Source organism: Giraffa tippelskirchi, chromosome 14, assembly GCF_054371585.1.
Source record: "Giraffa tippelskirchi isolate mGirTip1 chromosome 14, T2T-mGirTip1v1.2.pri, whole genome shotgun sequence".
NCBI lineage: Eukaryota > Metazoa > Chordata > Mammalia > Artiodactyla > Giraffidae > Giraffa > Giraffa tippelskirchi.
The window spans coordinates 55,711,934-55,738,676 of NC_137288.1; the positions used below are offsets into that span (position 1 = coordinate 55,711,934).

The window sequence follows — 26,743 nt, forward strand, 5'->3', positions numbered from 1 at the left end:
TGATTCCATCTGTGTTTTGTAAATAAGATCATTTCTATAATTTTAAAAAATTAGATTCCACATATGAATGATATTATGTGATCTTTTTCATTCTCTTTCTGACTTCATACTGTCTAGATCCATTCGTGTTGCTGAAAATGGCATTATTTCATTCTCTTAAGGCTGAGTAATATTCTATTGTATATATGAATCACATCTTCTTTATACATCTTTTTTTGATGGAAATTTAGATCACTTCTGTGTCTTGTCTATTTCAAATAATACCACAGTAAAAATTGAGGTGTATGTATCTTTTTGAATTATGCTTGCTCCATATACATGTCCAGGAGTGGGATTGCAAGATCATGTGGTAGTTCTATTTTTAGTATTTTAAGAAACTTCCATACTATTCTTGATAATGGTTTTACCAATTTACATTCTCATCAACAGTGTAGGAGGGTTCCCTTTTTTCTACCTCCTCTCCAGCATTTATTGTTTGTAGACATTTTGATGATGCCTGTTCTGACCAGCATAAGGTGACACCTCATTGTAGATTTCATTTGCATTTCTCTGATCATTAGTTATGTTAGGCAACTTTTCATGTGTCTATAAGTCATCTATATGCTTTCTTTGGAAAAATGTCGATTTAGGTCATCTTTCCATTTTTTGGATTAGCTTGTGTTTTTAAATCTTGACATAGAGCTGCATGAGCTGTTTGAACATTTTAAAGGTTATTTCCTTGTCGACTGCTTCATTGGCAATTATTTTATCCCATTCTGTGGGTAGTCTTTTTATTTTATTGATGGCTTCCATTGCCATGCAAAAGCTTTTAAATTTAATTACATCGCATTTGTTTATTTTTGGTTTTGTTTCCACTACTCTAGGAGGTGGAGCCAATAAGATCTTGCTGTGATTTATGTCAAAGAATTCTGGCTATGTTTTTCTCTAAGAGTTTTATACTGTCTGGTCTTACATTTGGGTCTTTAAACAATTGTGGGTTTACTTTTGTGTGTGGTGTTAGAGAATGTTCTAATTTCATTTTTTATATATAGTTATCTAGCTTTCTTAACACTGCTTAAGAAAGCAGTGTTATTTTATTTCTGGGCTTTGTATCCCATTCCATTGATCTATAGTTTTGTTTTTGTGCCAGTACCGTACTGTTTTGATTACTGTAGCTTTGTAATATAGTTGGAAGCCAGGGAACTGGATTTATTCAGTCTTTTTTCTTTCTGAGAATTGCTTTGGCTCTTTAGAGTCCTTTGTATTTTCATACAAATTTTATATTATTTTATTTTTTGTTCTAGCTATGTGAAAAATGCTACTGGTAATTTGATAACAGTTGCACTGAATCTGTAGATTCCTTGCGTAGCAATAGTCATTTGGACAAGGGCTTCCTTGCTGTCTCAGGTGATAATCCTCCTGCAATGTAAGAGACACAGGTTCAATCCCTGGGTCGGGAAGATCCCCTGAAGAAAGAAATAGCAGCCCACTCCAGTATTCTTGCCTGGGAAATCCCATATTCAGCTATGATTCTTCCCATCAAGGAACACGGTATATCTTTTATTCTGTTTGTATCATCTTTGACTTCTTTCACGAATATCTTAGTTTTCAGAGTATAGATCTTTTGCCACCTTAGGCAGGTTTATTTCTAGGTTTTAAAAAATTATTTTTGATGCAATCATAACAGGATTATTTCCTTTATTTCTCTTTCTGATATTTTGTTGTTAATGTAAGAAATGCAGATGATTTTTGTGTATTAATTTTTAATCATGCAAATTTACAAATTTCACTGATGAGCTCTAGTAGTTTTCTGGTACATCTTTAGGATTTTCTATGTGTATTATCATGTTGTCTGCAAACAGTGACAGTTTTACTTCTTATTTTCCAATTTTGATTTCCCTTACTTCTTTTTCTGCTCTGATTGCTGTAGCAGCTGGCACCACTCCTGGGGTGAGCCTGTATTCTTGCAGAGCAACCTTGGGGAGCCGTATCCACCAGACTGTAGGCCTAGACCCCTGTAGCTGTGGCCCCAAGCACCTGCTGGGGAGCCCAAGGGTATCCAGAGCTTCCTCCAGAGCTGGCACAGGATTCTTGCCTTTTTGAGCCTTTTTTCCTCATCTGTAAAATGCAGCTAGACTAGGCCTGAGACTTGGGAGGCAGTATGACACTGCCAGCCCTTCCAGTAGCCTGCCAGTCTGGCCCTGGGTTTGTAGCAGACCAGGTGGGTATTCTGGCAGGGGGTCTGGACCCCAGCCCTGTGGGATGAAGGGCAACAGGCAAATTCCCTCTGGCCCACCCCAGCCCGGGTCCCACTGTGGACCTTTTGGAATGGCATTCAGGGCCAAGGGAAGTAGCTGTCAACTGTCAACATTTTACAGTTGTCCCTGACTACAGTACAGGGCAAAAACCAGAGCCCTAGATTTCTGTCCATTCTTTTGAAATGATAGGGGAAAAGCCCTCTTTAAAAGCAATATGCTGTTTTTTAAACACAAACGGCAGTAAAGAACCCACCTGCAACGCAGGAAACTTGGCAAGAATGTGGGTTTGATTCCTGGGTCAGGAAGCTATCCTGGAGAAGGAAATGGCAACCCAATCCAGTATTCTTGCCTGGAAAATCCCAGGGACAGCCCATGGGGTCAAAAAAGAGTCAGGCATGACTTAGTGACTAAACAACAAACAAGGACTTCCAAAACTATGTTGAATAAAAGTGACCAGAGTGGACATCTTTGTCTTATTCCTGACCTTAGAGGGAATGCTTTCAGTTTTGCACACTTGAGAATCATATGGCCTTTATTAGGCTGAGGCAAGTTCCCTCTATGCTCACTCTTGGGAGTTTTTTTTTTTTTTTTTTATCATAAATGGTGTTGAATTTTGTTGGATTTCTGCATCTATGGAGATGATCATATGGCTTTTACTCTTCAGTTTTTCAATGGGGTGTATTATACTGATTGATTTGCAGATATTGAAGAATCCTTGCATTCCTGGATAAATACCACTTGATCATGGTCTATGAGCTTTTTCATGAATCATTGCATTTGGTTTGCTAGTATTCTTTTGTGTATTGTTGCATCTATGTTCATCAGTGGTATTGGCATGTAATTTACTTTTTTGTGGTATCTTTTCCTGGTTTTGGTACCAGGATGAAGATAGTCTTATAGATGAGCTTGGAAGTATTCCTTCCTCTGCAACTTTTTGGCAGAGTTTTAGAAGGATTGGTGTTAACTCTTCTCTAAATATTTGATAGAATTCACTTGTGAAGTCATCTGGTCCTGGACTTTTGTTGGAATTTTTTCAATCTCTGTTTCAGTTTTAGTACTTGTGATTGGTCTACTCATATTTTCTATTTCTTCTGGTTCTGTCTTTGAAACTTTCTAGGAATTTGTCTAGTTCTTCCAAGTTTTATTTTCTCATATATTTCATATAAAATTTTATTTCATTTTATTTTCATATAGTTTTTGTAGCAATCTCTTATGATCTTTTGTCTTTCTTTCGTGTCCATTGTAAATTTTCCATTTTTTATTTCTAATTTTCTTGATTTGAGCCCCCCTTTTGTGATGAGTCTAGAAGTTTATTTTGTTCATCTTTTCAAAGAACCATGTTTCAGTTTCATTGATCTTTGTAATTGTTTTGTCTCTATTTCATTTATTTCTGCTTAGATCTTTATGATTTTGTCTGTTCTACTAACTTCCACTTTTGTTTTTTCTTTCTCTAGTTGCTTTAGGCGTGAGGGTAGATTGTTCACTTGAGATTTTTCTTGTTTCCTGAGGTAAGATTGTATTGCTCCAAGCTTCCCTTTTAAAATTGCTTTTCCGGTGTTCCATAGGTTTTGAATTGTCATGTTTTCATTGTCATTTGTCTCTAAGTATTTCTTTATTTCTTCAGTGATCTATTGATTGTTTAGTAACATATTGCTTAAGTTCAAATTTAAAAAAATTTTTGATATGTTTGTTTCTATTGCCATCTTGTTAACTTTTTCTGATTTGCTTTGGTAGTCTCATTCTATTTAGTTCACTTAATGTTGTGTTTGATTGCTTTTTGTGTTTGTGTGTGTGTTGTGTGTATCTACTGTAGCTTTTTATTTTGTGATTCGCATGGAGGTTTTGATGTAACAGACTGTATACATACACAAGATTATTTTAAGTTGCTAATTACTTAATTTCCAATGCATTTCCAATACTTGCGTTTGTATTCTCCTCTTTTCATGATTGCTGATTTTGATATATTTGTGTTTGGATGATTTCCAACTTTTATTTTATGTTTATCTTTACCAGTGAGTTTTCCATTCAAAATTTTCTTCCTTCTAGTTGTGGCCTTTCATTTTCCATCTAGAGAATTTCCATTAGTATTTTTTGTAAATTTGGTTTGTGGTTTTGATTTCTCTTAGCTTTTGCTTGTCTGTAAAGCTTTTGACTTCTTTTTTTTTTAATTTTTTTAATAAATTTATTTATTTTAGTTGGGGGCTAATTACTTTACAATATTGTAATAGTTTTTGCCATACATTGACATGAATCAGCCATGGGTTTTTGACTTCTCTTTCAAATCTGAATAAGAGCCTTATTGGGTAGAATGTACTTGATTGTAAGTTTTTCTCTTTCATCACTTTAAATATAACATGCTACCTCTTTCTGGCTTGCAGACTTTCTGCTGAAAGAACAACTGATGACCTTATTCCTTGAGGCCTCTACCTCCAGCTTCTTTGACTCTGCCCCGCAGTGAGCCATTGCCTACCCCTGCCTCCCCAGGAGACCTTCTGATGTGTTTAGGTGAGTCCTGCCCAGGCTCCTATGGAGTTACTGCTTTGTGTTGGGTCCCAGTGTATGTGAAACCTTGTGTGTGCCCTCCAAGGGTAGAGTCTCTGTTTCCCCCAGTCCTGTGGATTTCCTGCGCTCAAGTACTGCTGGCTTTCAAAGCCAATTGCTTTTGGTGGGTGTTGGTTCCTCCTTCCAATGCTACACCCTCAGGCTGGGGCTCAGAACTGTCATTCTTGAGGGAGAACTTCTGCAATATGATTATTTTCCAGTTTGTGGATCACACACCCACTGGATATGGGGTTTCATTATATCATAAAAATACCCCTCCTACCATTTTATTGTGATTTCATCTTGTCTTTAAATGTAAAATATATATAGTTTTGGTAGAACCTAATCTTTTATGTCAATGGTTGTTCAGCAGTAGTGATTTTGTTGTTTTTGTGTGAGGAGGTGAGTTCAAATCCTTCTACTCCAGTGTCTTGTCCAGAATTGAGGGATTTTTATAAATATGTATGCCTATTGCCTGTTTCTTCAGTGTATGCTGGCTGTTATCCACTTGGTATGGGGTGTGTATTTGTGGTGGTCCTTCCACATTCCCAAGACAGTGGGTGCCATGCTTTGGACATTTGCTTTCATTTCTCTTGGGAGAGTATAAAAAATTATGGCTGGCTTATATGGCAGTTATATGTTTCAGATTTTAATAAACTCCTATATTTTCTTATTAGCATGATGTTGGCTTTGAGGATGAGATGGATGTATTAAGATAGTATTCATCTTTTGCTATGTTATTAAATTTTTTTAGAATAATTTTTGGTGTAAAATGCTTTTCAGCATCTGTGCATATGCTCACATAACTTTTCTCCTTAGACTATTGGTAAGATATATTAATTGGCATATTGATATTGAATCATCATTATATTCTTAGAATAAATACACCATCATCATTTTTAATATTTTGCTGGATTCTGTTTTTCTATATTGTACTTAATATTTTTGCACAAATACATGAGTAAGGTTGGTGTGTGGAACTTTTGTGATTTTAGGGTTCTAATATTAATACTATGCTTTTTTCATGAAAAGAAATTGAGTGCTTTTTCTTCTATTTTCTGGAGCATTGTACATAACGTTAGTTTACCTATTCCTGAAATGTGAAACCAAAAGAAGATATTGCTTTTTTCTCATGTGTTCTTGTTCAGAATTGGAAGGGAGTCTAGTAAGAATTCCTCTCTCTTCTGGAATAGTTTTGGTTAAAAATTGAATCCACTTGTTTCCACACAGTTAATTTCCATCACTGAGAACCAAGACTACCTATGTCAGTCTGAGTTTACTATAGATATAAAAAGTTTCTTTTTCAAGGAATATAAAAAGAAGTCAATAGAAAACTTGGCTATCAGTTTACAGAAATGCCTGGAAATGATTTTATCCAATTTACTCACTTTGTAAAATAGCTATTTTGATAAACAATAAATTGTTTCTCTAGGTGAGCTTTTTGCTTAATAAACAAGGTCTTTATTTTACTGATCAAGACATTTCTATACTCTTATTGTATTATTCTCAACAATCCTAGTATATTACATCATCAATTTTCCTTGTGTCAACCAGTCACCTACCTTGATTGTTGTTGTTCTATTGCTCAGTCATGTCCGACTCGTTGCGACCCCATAGACTGCAGCACGCCAGGCTTCCCTGTCTTTCACCTACTCCTGGAGTTTGCTCAAACTCATGTCCATTGAGTCGGTGAGGTCACCCAACCACCTCATCCTCTGTCATCCCCTTCTCCTCCAGTCTTCAATCTTTCCCAGCATCAGGGTCTTTTCTAATGAGTTGGCTCTTTACATGAGGTGGCCAAAGTATTGGAACTTCAGCTTCAGCATCAGTCCTTCCAATGAATATACAGGACTGATTTCCTTTAGGACTGACTGGTTTGATCTCCTTGCTGTCCAAGGGACTCTCAAGAGTCTGCTTCAACACCACAATTCAAAAGAATCAATTCTTTGACACTCAGCCTTCTGTATGGTCCAACTCTCACATCCATACATGACTACTGAAAAAACCATAGCTTTGACTAGATGGACCTTTGTTAGCAAAGTAATGTCTCTGCTTTGTAATATGCTGTCTAGGTTGGTCATAGCTTTCCTTCCAAGGAGCAAGCGTCTTTTAATTTCATGGCTGTGGTCACCTTCTGCAGTGATTTTGGAGCCCAAGAAAATAAAATCTGTCACTGTTTTAATTGTTTCCCCATCTATTTCCCATGATGTGATAGGGCCAGATGCCCTAATCTTAGTTTTTTGAAAGTTGAGTTTTAAACCAGTTTTTTTCACTCTCTCACTTTCTTCAAGAGGCTCTTTAGTTCCTCTTCACTTTCTGCCTTTAGGCTAGTGTCAGCTGCATATCTGAGGTTATTGGTATTTCTCCCTGCAATCATGATTCCAGGTTGTGATTCATCTACTCCAGCATTACACGTAACGTACTCTGCAGAGAAGTTAAATAAGCACGGTGACAATATACAGTCTTGATGTATTCCTTTCCTGATTTTGAACCAGTTTGTTGTTTCATATCCTGTTCTAACTGTTGCTTCTTGACATGCTTGCAGATTTCTCAGGAGGCAAGTAAGGTGGTCTGGTCCCATCTCTTTAAGAATTTTCCATAGTTTGTTGTGATCCACACAGTCAAAGGCTTTAGCGTAGTCAATGAAGTAGAAGTAGATGTTTTTCTGGAATTCTCTTGCTTTTTCTGTGATCCACTGGTAGTTGGCAATTTGATCTCTGGTTCCTCTGCCTTTTCGAAATCCAACATGTACATCAGGAAGTTCTTGGTTCACATGCTGTTAATTAAAACTTAGCTTGAAATATTTTGAGCATTACCTTGCTAGCATGTGAAATGAGTGCAATTGTAAGTAGTTTGAACATTCTTTGGCATTGCCCTTCTTTGGGATTGGAATGAAAACTCATCTTTTCCAGAAAAGGTATCTACTTACCTTGATAGATCCATCTTAAAACAGTATGATTAACATTAAGACATTAATATTTAATACATATAACAATTTTTTAGAAATTTCACAAAGTTAATTTCTTTGTCCACTTTAACCCAAGATTTGAATAGCTATTTTTGTATATATAATTTATTAATTTCTATTTGAGGGTCTTATTGACTTTTTGATTCTGTTAATTTCAATTTTTATTTTCTTTTGAATACAAAAGATGCTATTTAATATTTCTAACTTAAAATTTACAATAATTTTCTTTGTAGAATAGTATTTATATTCAATTATTACGATGTTCACGAAATTTGAAAGAACAAAGCCATAGTCTCTACTTTGATGGTACAGAATTTGTTATATATAATAATATAAATGTATATCTATACATTTAATTTTATCTATGTAATATAAATGCATACATCATATATATTATTTATTATACTAAATATAATTTAAAATTCATAACTGCTACTGCTACTGCTAAGTCGCTTCAGTCGTGTCCGACTCTGTGCGACCCTATAGACGGCAGCCCACCAGGCTCCGCCGTCCCTAGGATTCTCCAGGCAAGAATACTGGAGTGGGTTGCCATTTCCTTCTCCAGTGCATGAAAGGGAAAAGTGAAAGTGAAGTCGCTCAGTCGTGTCCGACCCTTAGCGAACTCATGGACTGCAGCCTACGAGGCTCCTCTGTCCATAGGATTTTCCAGGCAAGAGTACTGGAGTGGATTGCCATTTCCTTCTCCGAAAATTCATGACATATATTATTATATTGTATAAATCTAGCTTATTAATTACATTATTAGTACTTACCTTTTTTTTTTTTTTTTTACTGTATATGCTCTGTCATGGAGTGAAAGCTGTGAAATAATGTTTAGGACAAGTAGTGCAATTCTCCCTTTATTTTTATTTCTCCCTATATTTCATGTAGTTTAACTTTGTGTGTGTCACTGTTGTTTTTTTTTTTTTTTTTTTTATAAATTTATTTATTTTACTTGGGGGCTAATTACTTTACAATATTGTAATAGTTTTTGCCATACATTGACAAGAATCAGCCATGGGTTTACATGTGTTCCCCTTCCCGAACCCCCCACCCACCTCCCTCCCCCTCCCATCCCTCTGGATCATCCCACTGCCCCGGCCCCGAGCCCTTGTCACATGCATCGAACATGGAATGGTGCTCTGTTTCACATATGACAATACACATGTCTCAATGCCATTCTCCCAGAACGTCCCACCCTCACCTTCTCCCTCAGAGTCCATAAAATTGTTCCATGCATCTGTGTCTCTCATTCTGTCCCGCATATAGGGTTATCGTTACCATCTTTTGATGCAGTGGTAGTCATAATTTTAGTTTTTATAAGGTATCTTTTTTTTTCCTTGGTTAGTCCTTTTGTATATGAATTCTGGAGCTTCCCACGTGGTGCTAGTGGTCCCAGGTGCTAGAAGCTGCCTGCCGATGCAGGAGACTTAAGAGGTGTGGATTCAATCCCTGGATCAGGAAAATCCCCTGGAGGAGGGCATGGCAACTGACTCCAATATTCTTGCCTGGAGAACCCTGATGGACAGAGGAGCCTGGCGGGCTACAGTCAGCAGGGTCACAAAGAGTCAGACAAAACTGAAGCAACTTAGCACACACTAATGCATGTGAATTCTAATTTTTAGCTCTGTTTTTTAAAAAATCCTATTTATTTGTGATAGTATTGTCTTGTATGCATTTTCCCATCATTTTTATTTTTATATTTCCATATTCTATTTTAGATAGGTCTTTTGATGTATCAGAGAATTGAGTTTTGTTTTATAATTACTGGATAAATTTTGTTAGCAACTATTAGTATAATCATACCTTTTGTTTATATTCATTAAAACAAGCAGACTGCTATAATCCTGGAATAAATACTTTTTGTGAAATGTATTATTCTGGGATATCAGTCTTGATTCTATTTGTCCATTTTTAGTTGGAGTTTTACATATATATCCCTAAATAAGATTGATCTATACAATTCTTTTTTCTATATTATGCTTATTAAGTTTCAGGATCCCATTCATAGTGTGGGATAATTTATAGAGCATTAGAATTTCCTGTTCTTCAATTGTTAGATAGAATTCAGCTATGAAACTCTGGTTCTAGAATAACTTTCAGGTAGTTTTAACCTTTCTTTTTCTTTTTTTGAGTTTATGTCTCATTAGCTTTCATCTTTTTAATTTTATTTTTATCTTTATGCTGTCTTTTGATTTATATATTGTACTCTTTCAAAAATTTTAGCATGAATTTATTGAACTTTAAAATTATAAATTTAAATTTTTGCATGTTTTCTACCAGTTATGACGAATTTTACAGGTATTTTGAGGTGTCTGAAACACACATTCTCCCATTAGGCTCACTTAACCCAATCAAGTCATCCTAATTAATGTCAATTAATTGTGAATCAAATTCACTTTTACCTGTGATTAGCTTATACTTGGGCATATGATCAAATTCTTGGTAATGATATGTGAATGGATATCCACTAGGGGATTTTGGGCACAGGTTTATTTGTTCTTACAAAGAGACATTCTACAAGAAATAGTCTCTTCATTCAAATGGATATTAGCACATTTTAATATCATACCTGGAAATGAAGCAGCCCTCTTGCAAATGTGAGGAGAGAGGAGTGAGAATAAATCCAGCAAACCAAGAATGGCATGGCAGATCAATTGGAAGAAATACAGTGTACTGGAAATATACTTGAGCAGCTGAAGGATCCCTTGAAACATCCCACTTCAGGATTCCTTGTTAAAACTGTTGCAGTTCCCAACTCATTCCTTGTCATAGGAGATTATTATGAAAGCAATTTGACTCTGTGCTCTCTGATACTTTTATCAAAACAATCCTAACCACTATAGAAGTGCTTTTTGCCTTTTCTCCATTTCTTGGACTGTAATTTTACTTTTGACTTTTCTTTAGTCCTAAGAATTACACAGGCAGACAAAGCTTAATTAGTTAAAAAATTAATATGTAAAAGATTTTTATATTAAAAATTACATTGGATTATGATTAGATATTTTAGGCTATATTTTTTGAAAATATTTTAAGATTATGCACAGGAGATGAATGATTACTATAAATATGCCCTGAAAAGTATCTTTTCTCTTCTTAAAGGATGCCATGATGTATATATTATATATCTGTATACCCACACATATTTGTTTATGTATTTATTGATTGCATTATTCTATGCCTCTAAGCCCTCACTTATTTCTTGTCTATTATATCTATGCAATTCTTGAGTGTGGTGTAATAAAATCTCCCATAATTTTATTTTTTATCAAAGTCAATGTGCATTTATAATATTTTGCATTATATATTTAGCTGCTATCTTACTGGTGCATGCGACTTTATGTCTTTTATATCTTCTTCATAAATTGTTCCTTTTATATTTCTGTAGTGTCCTTCAGTATCTTCTTCAGTGCTTTTGACCTTAAATCTCACTTTCTCTGATATTAAGTCAAATACTTCTGCTTTGTTTTGTTTGGACTTGTCTAATATCTATTTTCCCATCCTTTGTTTTAAACTTTTTTATTGCTCCATTTAAAGTGTCATTGCAAGCAAAATATAATCAAATGTTTATATTCTATTCAATCTAAAAGTTCTGTCTACTTGCAGGTAATATGAAAACTGATACCACACGATTTAATGTCTACCATTTAATTTACTTTGCTATGTCCTCATTTATTTTTCCTCATTTTAGCTTATTTATTTACTATTCATCCTACTCTTCCTTGTTAAGTCAGAAATTTGACTAATTTTTATGACACTCCATTCCTGTGGATGCTTTCCTTGCACTACTAATCATTTGCATTTATCTATTATCATATATAACAAAAGACTTTTATTTTTATCTATCATGACTACACAGAAGTTTCAGTTCAGATCAGTTCAGTCACTCAGTTGTGTCCGACTCTTCGTGACCTCATGGACCACAGCACACCAGGCCTCCTGTCCATCACCAACTCCTGGAGTTTACTCAAACTCAGCTCCATTGAGTGGGTGATGCCATCCAACGATCTCATCCTCTGTTGTTCCCTTCTCCTCCTGCCTTCAGTCTTTCCCAGCATCAGGGTCTTTTCAAATGAGTCAGCTCTTCACATCAGGTGGCCAAAGTATTAAAGTTTCAGCTTCAACATCAGTCCTTCCAATGAACACCTAGGACTGATCTCCTTTAGGATGGGCTGGTTGGATCTCCTTGCTGTCCAAGGGACTCTCAAGAGTCTTCTCCAACACCACAGTTAAAAAGCATCAATTCATCAGCACTCAGCTTTCTTTATAGTCCAACTGTCACATCCATACGTGACTACTGAAAAAACCATAGCCTTGACTAGACAGACTTTTGTTGGCAAGGTAATGTTTCTGCTTTTTAATATACTGTCTAGGTTGGTCATAAATTTCCTTCCAAGGAGTAAACGTCTTTGAATTTTATGGCTGCAATCACCATCTGCAGTGATTTTGGAGCCCCAAAAAATAAAGTCTGACACTGTTTCCGTTGTCTCCCCATCTATTTCCCATGAAGTGATGGGACCAGATGCCATGATCTTAGTTTTCTGAATGTTGAGCTTTAAGCTGACTTTTTCACTCTCCTCTTTCACTTTCATCAAGAGGCTTTTTAGTTCCTCTTCACTTTCTGCTATAAGGGTGGTGTCATCTGCATATCTGAGGTTATTGATATTTCTCCTGGCAATTTTGATTCCAGCTTGTGCTTCATCCAGCCCAGCGTTTCTCATGATATACTCTGCATATAAGTTAAATAAACACCATTACAATATACAGCCTTGATGTACTCCTTTTCCTATTTGGAACCAGTTTGTTGTTCCATGTTGCTTCCTGACCTGCATACAGATTTCTCAAGAGGCAGGTCAGGTAGTCTGGTATTCCCATCTCTTGAAGAATTTTCCACAGTTTACTGTGATCTACACAGTCAAAGGCTTTGGCATAGTCAATAAAGCAGAAATAGATGTTTTTCTGGAACTCTCTTGCTTTTTTGATGATCCATTGGATGTTGGCAATTTGATCTCTGGTTCCTCTGCCTTTTCTAAAACCAGCTTGAACATCTGGAAGTTCACAGTTCACGTATTGCTGAAGCCTGGCTTGGAGAATTTTGAGCATTACTTTACTAGCGTGTGAGATGAGTGCACTTGTGAGGTAGTTTGAGCATTCTTTGGCATTGCTTAAAACACAGAAGTTTAGAATTCTCTTATCCTCCACCCCTTTCTTGGTATTTTATAACTCCTGGGTTTTGCTGAAATATTTCAGTATATTTATACAGTTATTTTGTTGTTATTTTTCTCTTTGCAGTATGTTATTTCTATTTCACAAATCCATATTTACTAATTATATATAGTTAATATCTCACAACCAGTATAATCCACCGACTGTGCTTGTTCTGTAGGTATCAGTATCTTGAAAAATATCCCATAAAAATGACTAGACAGGATAAGACTTCGAATGTTAACTTCTTTTTTTGTTCAAGATTAACTCATGTGAAAACAAAGTCCTAAATTCATTATCCAATTTAAAATAAATACTGAGATTCTGCTTGTGGTAGTCATAATAATCTCTCTTCCCCCAATATCCACATCCTAATTGCCAGAACCTGTGACCATGATATATTATTTAACAGAGGGAAATTGAACTTGTAGATGAAATTAAGTTTACTAATCAGCTGACTTTAAAATTGGGAGATTATTTTGGTTATCCATATTCACAAAATGTCATCACAAGAATCTTTAAGAGTGGAACAATGAAGTAGAAGAGAAAGCCAAGGTGATGTTGTATGAGAAAATCCCACCATGTTGATTTTGAAGATGGAGAAAAGAGGCAAAGATTCTCTAGAAGCTGGAAAAGGCAAAGAAATATATTCTCAGTCCTGCTTATATCTTGATTTGAGCCTAGTAAGATCTATGTTGTATATCTGACCTCTAGAAATGTAAGATAATAAATTTATGCTGTTTAAAGCCACTATGGTTTCAATTATTTGTTGTAGCAGTAGCAGAAATCTAATGCACTGCTAATTCAGAAGTTATCATCCAACTTTATTTTCTATGTAAATCAAGGTCTAGCACTATGTCTGTTCATTGTAGATAATCAATGACTGTATTCTGTCTTGAGTTACATAGGAGAAGAGAGAGACCAATATTTTCATCTTTAAAATCTAGACTTCCAACATTGCTTATGGGTATTCTTTATTAAATTGTATCCAACTCTATATTTTCTTTTCTTTCTGTTTGTTCTCTTCCCCTTGCAACTCTCTTTTGGAATAAGTTTGGATTTCCTCTGTCTTTTCTATTGGGAATATACGTAGTCAATTACAATGTAATGAAATTAAGGAAATAATAACCAACTAATAATATCATCTAGCATTTTTAAACATTTGCTATGTCTGTAGTTTTTTAGTGAATTAATTCATATAGTCTTTCTCCAAATGGTTTAGTGTTTAATTTCCTCAGATTTTCTAACTAACTTGGCTCCTCCATTAATTCATCCATTTGTTTCACATACTTTAAATACTGATTTTGTGGCAGGCACTGTCCCTAATTTGGAGAGCACAGCACCTAACACAGTGTTTAGTACCCAGTTCCTGCCCCATCCTATATTGCCAAACTCATTTCTTATACTATGTCCCATGAATCTTCTTATCCAGGTATTTGTGCTTTTTTGAACAGGCAGTTTAAGGCTGATTAGATTATTCTTTGCTCAGTAGGAGTCACAATAATGGCTATATTCTGAAGAAAATTCCTTAATTAGGTAATAAGCATGTTACTATAGCATGAAAAGAAGGAACTGTACATGTATACAATGATGATTTTTAATTATAATCAGAATAGTCTGTTAATCACTAATGCATACAGTCCTTAGAAATATAAAAAGCTAAAGGGGTAAGCAGGGAATCTTTAAGAAATTGAGTGAGAAAAATAATCATTAGATGTTACTAAATAAATGACCATAGGAAGCTCATTTTTTATAAAAGGCAATATTTCAAACACGTACTGATTCACCTTTATATTAACTACATTAGATACAATGGTAGGGACACTTCCAGAAACAGAGAAACAACAAATCTCAGGTATATGTTCATGCCTCAAAAGATACTTACCTGCCAAATGTTCACATCTGAATGGGCAAACTGTTCTTCAAGTGTCTGAAGAGGGAGCTATACTCTAATATACCCTGCCTTGTTTGGTATACCCTGTCTTGTTTAATTGTTCATTGCAAAATAAGATTTTAATGTTTCTGTTGCTTACCTTAAGCTCTTCAGATTAACATTAGCCGTATTACAGATCCTTTTCCTTTGGATGCTTGGCCTCATTAGACAAGCTCACTGCAAAAGTCATTCTTACTACATTATTTCTTAAAGCATGATAAAGTGAAGTAATTACACTATCAGATATTTCTGCCACACGTGATCAATAAAGTACCATAATAATAGTATAAGACATCTTGGAAGGAGGGTATAATTACCACAAGGAGATCACACTCCTGGGGATTATAGGAACTTGGATACATCTCTTCCCTTATAGTGCCCCCAAGGATGTGATTATCTCAAGAAAAGAGAGAGAGAGAGAAACTCAATGAATAATGTTGTATTCTGCTGCACAAAATTTATAGGAAAGGGCAAAAGTGTATTTCAGATGAGGATGTTATGTGGCAGTTTAGAAAATCTGAACAGCCCTTTCAAATGAGCTGAGCTATCCATGGCAGTTAACTAGTATATTCAGAAAGCACGTAAGCACACTAAGTAATTTTGTAAAACCAATGGGCTCAGAAATGCATTAGGATTTTAGAATGGTTTAAGTATTGAAAAAGGGATCTGATAGAACTACTCATTTCTAGCTGACTCAGTGCATCAAGCTTTCCATTCTCTGGCTAGCTGGTAAGCAAGAGTCATCAGTCAGATTACTGTTGACATTTTGCCTGGTGGCACCAAGAATGAAAAACAAAAATGATTTTAAATTATCCACCCAAATCTGAAGAAAATATGTTTAGTTGTGGTTAAATTTCCAGGCTGAAATAAAAATAAATTAGTATAACAAATGTCAACCAGCCTGGGGTTATAGTTATAATTTTGAATGTTCCAGTAGAACTCAGCTGAGTCTTTTATAGCTAAACTAATTCAGGATTCCTGATCTGTGGAGAAATACAGATAAAAATTTTTACAAACTCACATTAAGATGAATACTCTTCAGAGATTCAAAACAGAATAACAAGGCCTAAGAATAATAATTGGAATAAAATTTTGTCTTATTATAAAAATTATTTCAGTCAGCAAAAGACAGAACCTTTTGTAACAAAAATATTTGGATTAAAAATGGAGATTTCTGTTAACAAAGTAAGTGTTCCATCAAGGAATTCCATCAAGGAATTCAAAACATCTGATCCAGAGACATGTTTTGTGACACCAAAACATCTAATAAGAAAGTAAATGCTTTAAAAAATTATTTTTGTTTGGGCTAATTTACAAAATGTTTATGTCTAAGATCACATAAAGCTAGCTTTACTAAACTGAATTATTTTAGTGTCGTCCAGATTCAGATATGGTGCAGATTTGGCTTTATGTAGTATCACTCTGCGGAGAAGGCAATGGCACCCCACTCCAGTACTCTTGCCTGGAAAATCCTATGGATGGAGGAGCCTGGTAGGCTACAGTCCATGGGGTCGCTAAGAGTCGGACACGAATGAGCGACTTCACTTTCACTTTTCCCTTTCATGCACTGGAGAAGGAAATGGCAACCCACTCCAGTATTCTTGCCTGGAGAATCCCAGGGACGGCGGAGCCTGGTGGGCTGCTGTCTATGGGATCGCACAGAGTCGGACACGACTGAAGCGACTTAGCAGCAGCAGCAGCAGCAGTATCACTCTGCATCATGTTTATCTATTATATATAAAATACTGGCTCGGTGAGCAGTGAGAAAAGTAAGAAAGAAATTAGAGTTCGGGGAATCATGAACAAGAAAGTGTCATTAAACCTCTATTCACTGAGGAATTTCAGGTATGATGAGTTCTTGTTTCTGGGGTGTTATGGTCTTAGATTAGATGGATACTTAGAATAGAGTAGGAAATCAGATACTGCCCTTGCCTTCAAGAGGATCGACATCCTTTTTATTTCTCTTATATTTTTGAGTTCTTACTCCATGCTAAGTTCTTTACATGAATAAATTTATTTAATTTTCACAACAACTCTATGTCATAGGTATCATTACTTTCATTTCAAAGATAAAGAAATTGAGGTAGAGAAAGTTGAAGTAATGTGCCCAACATTGCACAGCTCGTAAGTCAGGAATAGGGCTCTGAACTAGCATTTATAATCTGGAATTCATATTTTAACCACATATCCCTACACTGCTTATAGCTAAAGAGATACGTGAAAATTAAGAAAGTAACTAAATTGTTTTAGGTGTGTGATAAACATATGTAAAAGACACAGTGGGGACACATACTCAATTTTAGAGGAAGAGAATAGAGAATCAGACCTTATAAAAGTGATAATTTCCTTCTATGACAACTTACAAAATTGATAAATAAAGAAGAGGAAAATATATAGTTCAACACCAGCATATTTCACTTAATAAAATTTGATAGTATCATCACACAGGTAAATAAATTTGTATTTCATAGCCCTAAGTCTATTTCCTGATGAGTGGGTGATTTAAAAGTAGAAAGTTCACTGTGCATTACCAGAATCTTATCATACTGATGCATGTGGAAACGGAATCACAAACTAGCTAACAATTTTGAGAATTTACAATGATAACTCTGATGAATGTGTTATAGGTTGCATTACTTGCACTATGTTTTGTAGCTAAAGGATTTCTACATAATGGAGTCAGATGGAAAGGTCAGTGAAAAGGTGAAAAACTAACAATAGACCCTCATATTAGGGATAATGTTGTTTAGTTGAAAAGTTGTGTCCGACTTTTGAGACCCCATGGACTATAGCCCTCCAGGCTCCTCGGTCCAAGGGATTTCCCAAGCAAGAATACTGAAGTGAGTTGCCATTTCCTTCTCCAAGAGATCTTCCCAACCTAGGGATCAAACTGCCATTTCCTGTATTGGCAGGCAGATTTTTTACCACTGAGCTACCAGGAAAGTCCCGTTAGGGGTAATAGAAGGTACATTTTCATTTATGCATTGAATGAAAAATATAGGCCGCAATGATATCATGCTAAATACTGCAAATAAAACTGGGATTAAGATCCACAAGGGCTGTAAAATTTCAATCCCTGCATTTTAGAGGCAGAAGAAGAAATGAGGAAAGAGTGAGGTGGAGGATATTTTGAAAGAGGTATTAGAATCAGGATTGCTCCGCTGCAATATGAAGCTTTCAAAAAATAATGGAATATCAACATTATCACTTGCTGAAGAAAGAAGAATGAAACCCCAAAATATGCTGAGATGACTGAGGAGGAGCTGACAAAGACGACCAAAACTTCCAAAATTTTTTAGCACAAAATCCGGATCATAATGCTTAATAGATTCAGTGGGACTGATTTTCAGAAAACATTTGGCTGCCCTAGGACAATGGTTCTGTGAAAAATGTTGAGAAACAAAATTCTCCTGGCTTTGGCTTTCTTGGATTGTTAAATGAATAAATGAATACCATAAATCTCTATCATAATTTTTTGCGAGATTGATTTCTAAAAGGAAAATTCTGAGGGAATGGTTTTTCTTTCCCTTCAGATTCCAATAAGAAGTCTTTTATCATAATTACATGCTTGAACATATTTTCAGGCACAATAGGATACTCAGTGGCTATATTCAAAATAGGAAAATTCCTTCTGTAAAAATCTAATAAGAATGATTGTTTGAAAAAAATGCTAAACATTCATAATGGGTAAGACAAAGTGCTAAGTTTTATGAGAAATATGAAGATGCTTATCTCTGAGATTTACTTCCTAGTCACTCTTTTTTTTTTTTTTTTTTTCTTTTTTTTATTTTTTTAATAAATTTATTTATTTTAGTTGGGGGCTAATTACTTTACAATATTGTAATAGTTTTTGCCATACATTGACATGAATCAGCCATGGGTTTACATGTGTTCCCCTTCCCGGACCCCCCACCCACCTCCCTCCCCATCCCATCCTTCTGGATCATCCCATTGCCCCGGCCCTGAGCCCTTGTCACATGCATCGAACATGGAATGGTGCTCTGTTTCACATATGACAATACACATGTCTCAATGCCATTCTCCCAGAACGTCCCACCCTCACCTTCTCCCTCAGAGTCCATAAAATTGTTCCATGCGTCTGTGTCTCTTATTCTGTCTCGCATATAGGGTTATCGTTACCATCTTTCAAATTCCATATATATGCATTAGTATACTGTATTGTTGTTTTTCTTTCTGGCTTACTTCACTCTGTATAATGGGCTCCAGTTTCATCCATCTCAGTAGAACCGATTCAAATGTATTTTTTTTAATAGCTGAGTAATATTCCATTGTGTATATGTACCACAGCTTCCTTATCCATTCGTCTGCTGATGGACATCTAGGTTGCTTCCATGTCCTGGCTATTGTAAACAGTGCTGCGATGAACATTGGGGTACACGCGTCTCTTTCAATTCTGGTCTCCTCGGTGTATATGCCCAGCAGTGGGATTGCTGGGTCATATGGCAGTTCTATTCCCAGTTTTTTAAGGAATCTCCACACTGTTCTCCATAGTGGCTGTACTAGTTTGCATTCCCACCAACAGTGTAAGAGGGTTCCCTTTTCTCCACACCCTCTCCAGCATTTATTGCTTGTAGACTTTTGGATAGCAGCCATTCTGACTGGTGTGAAATGATACCTCATTGAGGTTTTGATTTGCATTTCTCTAATAATGAGTGATGTTGAGCATCTTTTCATGTGTTTGTTAGCCATCTGTATGTCTTCTTTGGAGAAATGTCTGTTTAGTTCTTTGGCCCATTTTTTGATTGGGTCGTTTATTTTTCGGGAATTCAGCTGCAGAAGTTGCTTGTATATTTTTGAGATTAATTGTTTGTCTGTTGCTTCATTTGCTATTATTTTCTCCCATTCTGAAGGCTGTCTTTTCACCTTGTTTATAGTTTCCTTTGTTGTGCAAAAGCTTTTAATTTTAATTAGGTCCCATTTGTTTATTTTTGCTTTTATTTCCAATATTCTGGGAGGTGGGTCATGGAGGATCCTGCTGTGATTTATGTCGGAGAGTGTTTTGGAAGTTTTGGCCACAGCAATCAGAGCTGAAAAAGAAATAAAAGGAATACAGATAGGAAAAGAAGAAGTAAAACTCTCACTGTTTGCAGATGACATGATCCTCTACATAGAAAACCCTAAAGACTCTACTAGAAAATTACTAGAGTTGATCGATGAATATAGTAAAGTTGCAGGATATAAAATTAACACACAGAAATCCCTTGCATTCCTATACTCCAATAATGAGAAAACAGAAAGAGAAATTAAGGAAACAATACCATTCACCATTGCATCAAAAAGAATAAAATACTTAGGAATATATCTACCTAAAGAAACAAAAGACTTATATATAGAAAACTATAAAACACTGATGAAAGAAATCAAAGAGGACACAAGCAGATGGAGAAATATACCGTGTTCATGGATTGGAAGAATTAATATAGTGAAAATGAGTATTCTACCCAAAGCAATCTACAGATTCAATGCAATCCCTATCAAGCTACCAGTGGTATTTTTCACAGAACTAGAACAAATCATCTCACAATTTGTATGGAAATATAAGAAACCTCGAATAGCCAAAGCAATCTTGAGGAAGAAGAATGGAACTGGAGGAATCAATCTGCCTGACTTCAGGCTCTACTACAAAGCCACAGTCATCAAGACAGTATGGTATTGGCACAAAGATAGAAATATAGATCAATGGAACAAAATAGAAAGCCCAGAGATAAACCCACGCACATATGGACACCTTATCTTCGACAAAGGAGGCAAGAATATACAATGGAGAAAAGACAATCTCTTTAACAAGTGGTGCTGGGAAAACTGGTCAACCACTTGTAAAAGAATGAAACTAGAACACTTCCTAACACCGTACACAAAAATAAACTCAAAATGGATTAAAGATCTAAACGTAAGACCAGAAACAATAAAACTCCTAGAGGACAACATAGGCAAAACACTCTCCGACATAAATCACAGCAGGATACTTCCTAGTCACTCTTACAGTGAGGGTGTGGCCATTGGTAGTCTCAGCTTAATACAAGGGACTTTCTATTACATCCCTACCTTAGGTTGTTGCTTAGTTCCTGCAGAGCTCCATGGAGCAAAGACCAAACCTAAGATCAGGTTAGGCAAGTGTCTCACTGTTTTAGATTTATAATCCTCATTTTTTTGTGGGTTCTTAAAATTTTTCTTACTTTCTAGCTAGCTTATTGATAAAACTTTATCCAAAGTATTTAATTATTCTGAGAGTGAAGATGATCCAAATTAACTAGTTAGTAACATGTTAAATGTTATATGTTAAATGAAAATGTATGCTAATATTCTTAAATTTCATTGAAATGTTGGTTATTTGGAGTTCTCAGGGATAAATGCATATTCTTATTTCTTTGAAAATCAATCAATCTCTCTAACTATCTATCCATCTCATCTATCTATTGGGTTGGCCAAAAAGCCTGTTTTCGGTTTTTGGTACTGTCTTACAAAGAACCTGAAGGAACATATTTATCCAGCCATCCAACTTTTGTTAACAAGGATAATGAGAAAGAAGGGCAGAAGATAGGCCTAGATTGTCTCAAGATAAGATTAAAGCAAAACTAAATTTTAGAACACATCTTACTTTTGTAAATGGAATTAATTAAAAGAACATGCAACATTTTGGTATATAATAAAGTCTCTAGTGGGGGAAGGAGAGAGAAAGACTAACTGAGAAAGTAGTATTGACATATATACACTATCATGTATAAAATAGATAGCTAGTGGGAAGCTGCTATATAACACAGATAGCCCAGTCTGGTGCTCTGTGATGACCTAGAGGAATGGAGGGGAGAGAGGAGGGAGGCTTAGGAGGGAAGGGATATATATATATATATATATATATATATATATATATATATATCTCCTGCCAGGCTCCTCTGTCCACCCAGGCTCCTCTGTCCATGGAATTCTCCACGCAAGAATATTGGAGTGGACTGCTATTACCTTCTCCAGCGGATCTTCCCAACCCAGGGATTCCTGTTAAGTTTTCTTTGCGAGTAAATGTAGTCTAGAATTTTATGAGTTTGTTATACTTTGAAATTAATCAAATCTCTAAAAGCAATTTTTAAAATAAAGAAGGATGAAGATTTGGACCAAGGTCTCTAGGACTGAGGAAAAGTAAACATGTGCAGATGGAAAAGGAGGCAGAAGGCTAAAACCAACCTGCATTTAGCCTAGTGATTCTCCCTGGTTTTGCCTCATAATCACCTGGAGATTTGAAAACTGATGCTTAAACCCTTCCCCTGACCAGAGCATTTTCAATATTTCACATAGATGCTTCTGATACATGGCTAGTATGAGAATCACTGATTTATATACTGAATCCTGGGATTTTCCTGAGGTAAGCTGAAAGATTTGGCATTTATTCTACTCCACATGATGAGCTTAATTTACAGTCCTCTAACCATTTAGTAAATATTTCATGTAAAATAAATTTGATGCAGTTCTTTTGAGGGAAAATTACTATTCTGCCAAACAATGCCATTCAGTAAACATCAAGGTTAGTGAAAACATGAAGGATGTAAACATCACCAAATGTATGCATGAACTGTCACTGTTACTAAAATGGAGGGATCCAGCTGATACAATTCCACAATAGAAAATCCAGCCTGGGATTTCCACCCCCCTACCCCCTAATGCCCAAAGTTGAGGAAGAAGAAGCTGAAAATGCAAGTCTTTGTATCTTCCAATACAAGTTATGAAAACTCTTGGAGTTTTTGGATCTTTTGTAGTAGAGGGAGAGAAAAAGGGAGAAAAACAAATAAAGAAATCTGACAACACAGCTATAAAGATGAATATAACATGCACTGCAAGAGTATTTATCAGAGCAAAGCTAATGCTTTAACAGGTAAAATGTTCTCATTAAACTCTAATAAAATTTTCCTTCTTTAAAGAAGTAAAGCCATTTTTATCTTTCTATGTCTTCAGAGAAAGCTCTGTTATCAGAATCAGATCCTTCTAATTCAGCTACTCCAGAGAAATCTAAAATTCTAAAGCAGAATTTTATTCTTATGAATGCATCTTTTCTTAGAATTTATTTTTACATGTTAAAGACAATATTATGGTGCAAATGCAGTTGGAGGCCTTGAAGAATGGTCTGCTATTATTCAGCATTGTCTATAATTAATATCACTTAGAATCTATTAAATTTAATAGACTTCGAATTATTGAGTCTAATCCAATTTCAATAAATTTCAATTATGTACAATGTGTTTCCATTATTGTATTAATTCCCTTCACCATCAATTACCTACAATTAATTTAATTTACTGGCAATATATGTTCAGGTAATTACCTGTTACTTTCAATTAGTTTCCATTCATTTCAATGGGCTTCATTTGCTGCTAACTGATTTCATAACAATAAATGTGTATGTATGATATAGTTTCTATATTACACAGTCATACAAACTAATTAGTTCTGCATTCAAACTTACCGTAGCCCCATTAGACCAATTCAATCTACATACAATCAGTATTCACTTCTACTTATCTTTTCCATAGGCTGATATGTTTGAGAAGCCTAGCCTGCTTTGGAGAGTCTGGCATTTGCAGAAATGTCAGAACTTTCGACTGCTTGATTCATTGATCAATTGTATCTACTTTGTATCTAGAATTTGTGAGGTGCTGCAGGTAATAGAGGAAACAGAGTGTACATTTAGGAAATTACAACGGAATTTCCCCCAAACAGTCTCACTGATGTTTGATGGCGTGGTCTGAATATATCTTACTCACTACGGTACTCATAGAATGAACACAATACTTCACAGATTAAGTATTCAAAAAATCTTATGAATCTTTTCTGAAGCTGTTAGTAAAATCAGTGTTTAGGAGGAGAATTTGTAATCAGGACAAATTCTTAGTCTCACAGTTAGTGAGTTATGCTATGTTAGTTATGGACATGTTTTCTTTATGGAAGGAAAAACTCATAAAACTTTCAATTATTATCATTAGAGGAAAAAATCAGACATTTTGTGTCTAATATTCTGCCATTAAAGTTTTTGAGGTCAAATAAATGAAGTAACTAATGTGTATATAACATTGCTAATTCTACAACCTTACCTGTTCAACCTAGGGAGCACCTGCATTAAAAACTATTAATATGTAGCTTGCAGAGCACTTTAGCCTCTATTAATATATTTCATGCTTCTGAGAACCTTATGAAGGAGACAGTGCAAATTTTGCTATCAGAATTGAGAAATTAAATTCTATTGTGGTGAAATGGTTCATTCAGTAATGGATAATGTAGGCAATGGTAGGGTTTAGGGAAAAGTTGTTATAATGTCAGAAACATTCAGAGTTAAGGCAGCTTCGAGGGCTTCACTGGTGGTTCAGAGGGTAAAGAATCTGCGTGCAATGCAGGAGACCTGGGTTCCATCCCTGGGTTGGGAAGACCTCCTGGAGAAGGGAATGCCTGGAGAATTCCACAGACAAAGAAGCCTCGCAGGCTATAGTGTGTGGGGTTGTAGAGAGTCAGACATGACTGAGCGACTAACGCTTTCACTTTTCAAGGCAGCTTCAAGTGCTGCTATTTAGAAACAGAAGCATTTCATATCTGTAGGTAACAAAAATCCTGCCCACTCTCCCTAAGATGATAAATAAGTTCTGTGGTCCAAGCTATGCAAAAGCAGGCAGCTTATGTGCCTTGGAGAGACATGTAGGACAAATGACTCACTTATCAGGCCTCCTATTCTCCTCTACTCAAGGCTTCCTTAGAAAAATGTACCTGTCCACATGAAAGTGATTTGTTGTATGACAGCTAGATAAAGCAGATTGCATGAATGGAGCATAACACCCTTCCAAAGAAGGGCCAGTTGCCTGCAAGAAGAGAAGACTTTGAGCAGAATTCTTTGGCAGCAGGGCAATGCTCAAGTACAAAAGGACTTGGCGGATTCCCAACACATCTCTGGTGGAAAACTCACTGTGAGAATAGAGAGGAGGGTGAATCCAAATCAACCTGCCAGAGCCCTTCAGCTAAGATGTGGGAGGTCCAGAGAAGGAAACCGGGGACTACTAAGGTCAAAAGGAAAATTGGCTAGAGGGAATGACAGAAGCATTTGAAATGAGCCTGAAGGAATCTCATCTTGGGAGATTTCCATTGGCCAGGATAACCCTTCCCACAGTGGCTTGCTGAAAGCAAAAATGGAGACAAGAGAAGGTGTAGTCTGTCAAAAAGCCAAACATTGAACAAATTGAGTCAGAAGCTGTAGACGATGAATCTTGTAATCACTTTGCTACTTGATATTCTATTTTTCTAGACTGTTCCTAAATTAGCATAATAAATATTTCACTAAATGTTTAATTAGTGTCCCTGTGGCTCCTAAGACATATTCTCTTCCCTATGTAACTGCTCCATGTAATTCAAACACCATGCTCTGTTATTTCTCAGATTGCTTCCCCTTCAACTCTTCACCTGTCTGAATGCTACTCATTCTCCAAGGCCAGCAGGTATCCAATGTTGTCTTTCAAGAAGTCTTCTTCACTGATATCAGTGAACTTCAGTGCATCTAAATTTGTCTGCATGTATTGAGCTCTGAGTATATGCCAGGCAAATGAGAATTAAACTGTTTCTTTTCTACTGATAATGGGATGGTGGGATCTCAGGGAATCTTCTCACCCACTGACCTAAAATAATGAGTTTCTCATAGTTTCCACCACTGTATTTGACATTTATAATTCTAACATTTGTACAATATTTTACATTTATAAAGTGCTTTCATATGCCATGTGCTACTTAATTATATACTAACTTGTGTGTTTTTCTGAATAGACTCCTCTAGATATTGAAAATAGAAGCTATAGCCCTCCTTTATTTTTATTCTTCAGCATGCTCAGCACCTAGTAAATGCTTGATATGGATTTACTGTCTATACCAACTACTTGTTGAGTGGGGTGGTATGGAAGAATGGACCACAAATATTTTTCCAGTTTACTTAGTGTTAAACATTGAGTGTCTATAATGTAAAAAGCACTGTGCTAAGTGGTTCAATCATGAGAAAAATCTCAGGGCTCTCAAACTGATCTGACATAACTCCAGGGATAGTCCTTCTTCCATCAAGTGTCTTTCAAGAATGTTTTCTGTCCTTCTCTGTCTCTGTCTCTCTGCAATTACTCTTTCCTCAGACTCCTACAAGTTCATCCATTAGGCCATACTCTGTTCTGTATTTGTCTGAAGACAAGATTTTCTTTGCTTTGCATCTTCCCCTTCCCACCTATAAGGCTTCCCCGGTGGCTCAGACTGTAAAGAATCTGCCTGCAATGCAGGAGACCTGGGTTCAATCCCTGGGTCAGGAAGATCCCCTGGAGAAGGGACTAACAACCCACTCCAGTATTGTAGCCTGGAGAATTCCATGGAGAGAGGAGCCTGGCATGCTATAGTCCATAGGGTTGCAAAGAGTTGGACGTGACTGGGCGACTAACCCACACTTCCCACCTGTCATGATACTGGGCCTAAGACTTGCTAATTTATTTATCATGACAGACTTCTAGAGGGGACATTCAAACTGTAATCATAATGCTTAATTTAACATGCTTAATTTAAATTGTCCACATCTATAACCATATTAAGAAACATGTAAAGCAACTATACTCCAATAAAAATTAATTAAAAAAAGGAAGCTCACAATATTATGCATCTAGGACCAGTTGATCAGTGGAGTCCTCAACTCTGTTATGCTCTGGGTTTCTCAATATGATAGAGGCTATAGTATAAAAACTGTATGTTACTTTCTAAATATTCATTTTATTTCTATGATGTTATATGTTTGTTAGTTTTTTCATTCATCTGAGTCTAAGTATAGATTAATTTGGTCTGCCATGATCA

At 35.9% G+C, this 26,743-nt stretch overlaps 1 protein-coding gene across 2 annotated transcripts in view; it reads left to right on the forward strand.

The window, feature by feature from the left end:
- SETBP1 (SET binding protein 1) overlaps positions 1 to 26,743 on the forward strand; it is an 890,090-nt gene that overhangs the window by 79,552 nt on the left and 783,795 nt on the right. For both annotated transcript variants that reach the window (XM_081561785.1, XM_081561784.1), the window contains one exon: positions 4,616 to 4,742. The gene's annotated coding sequence lies outside the window, so the exon portion shown is untranslated. The remainder of the gene's footprint in view (positions 1 to 4,615; positions 4,743 to 26,743) is intronic.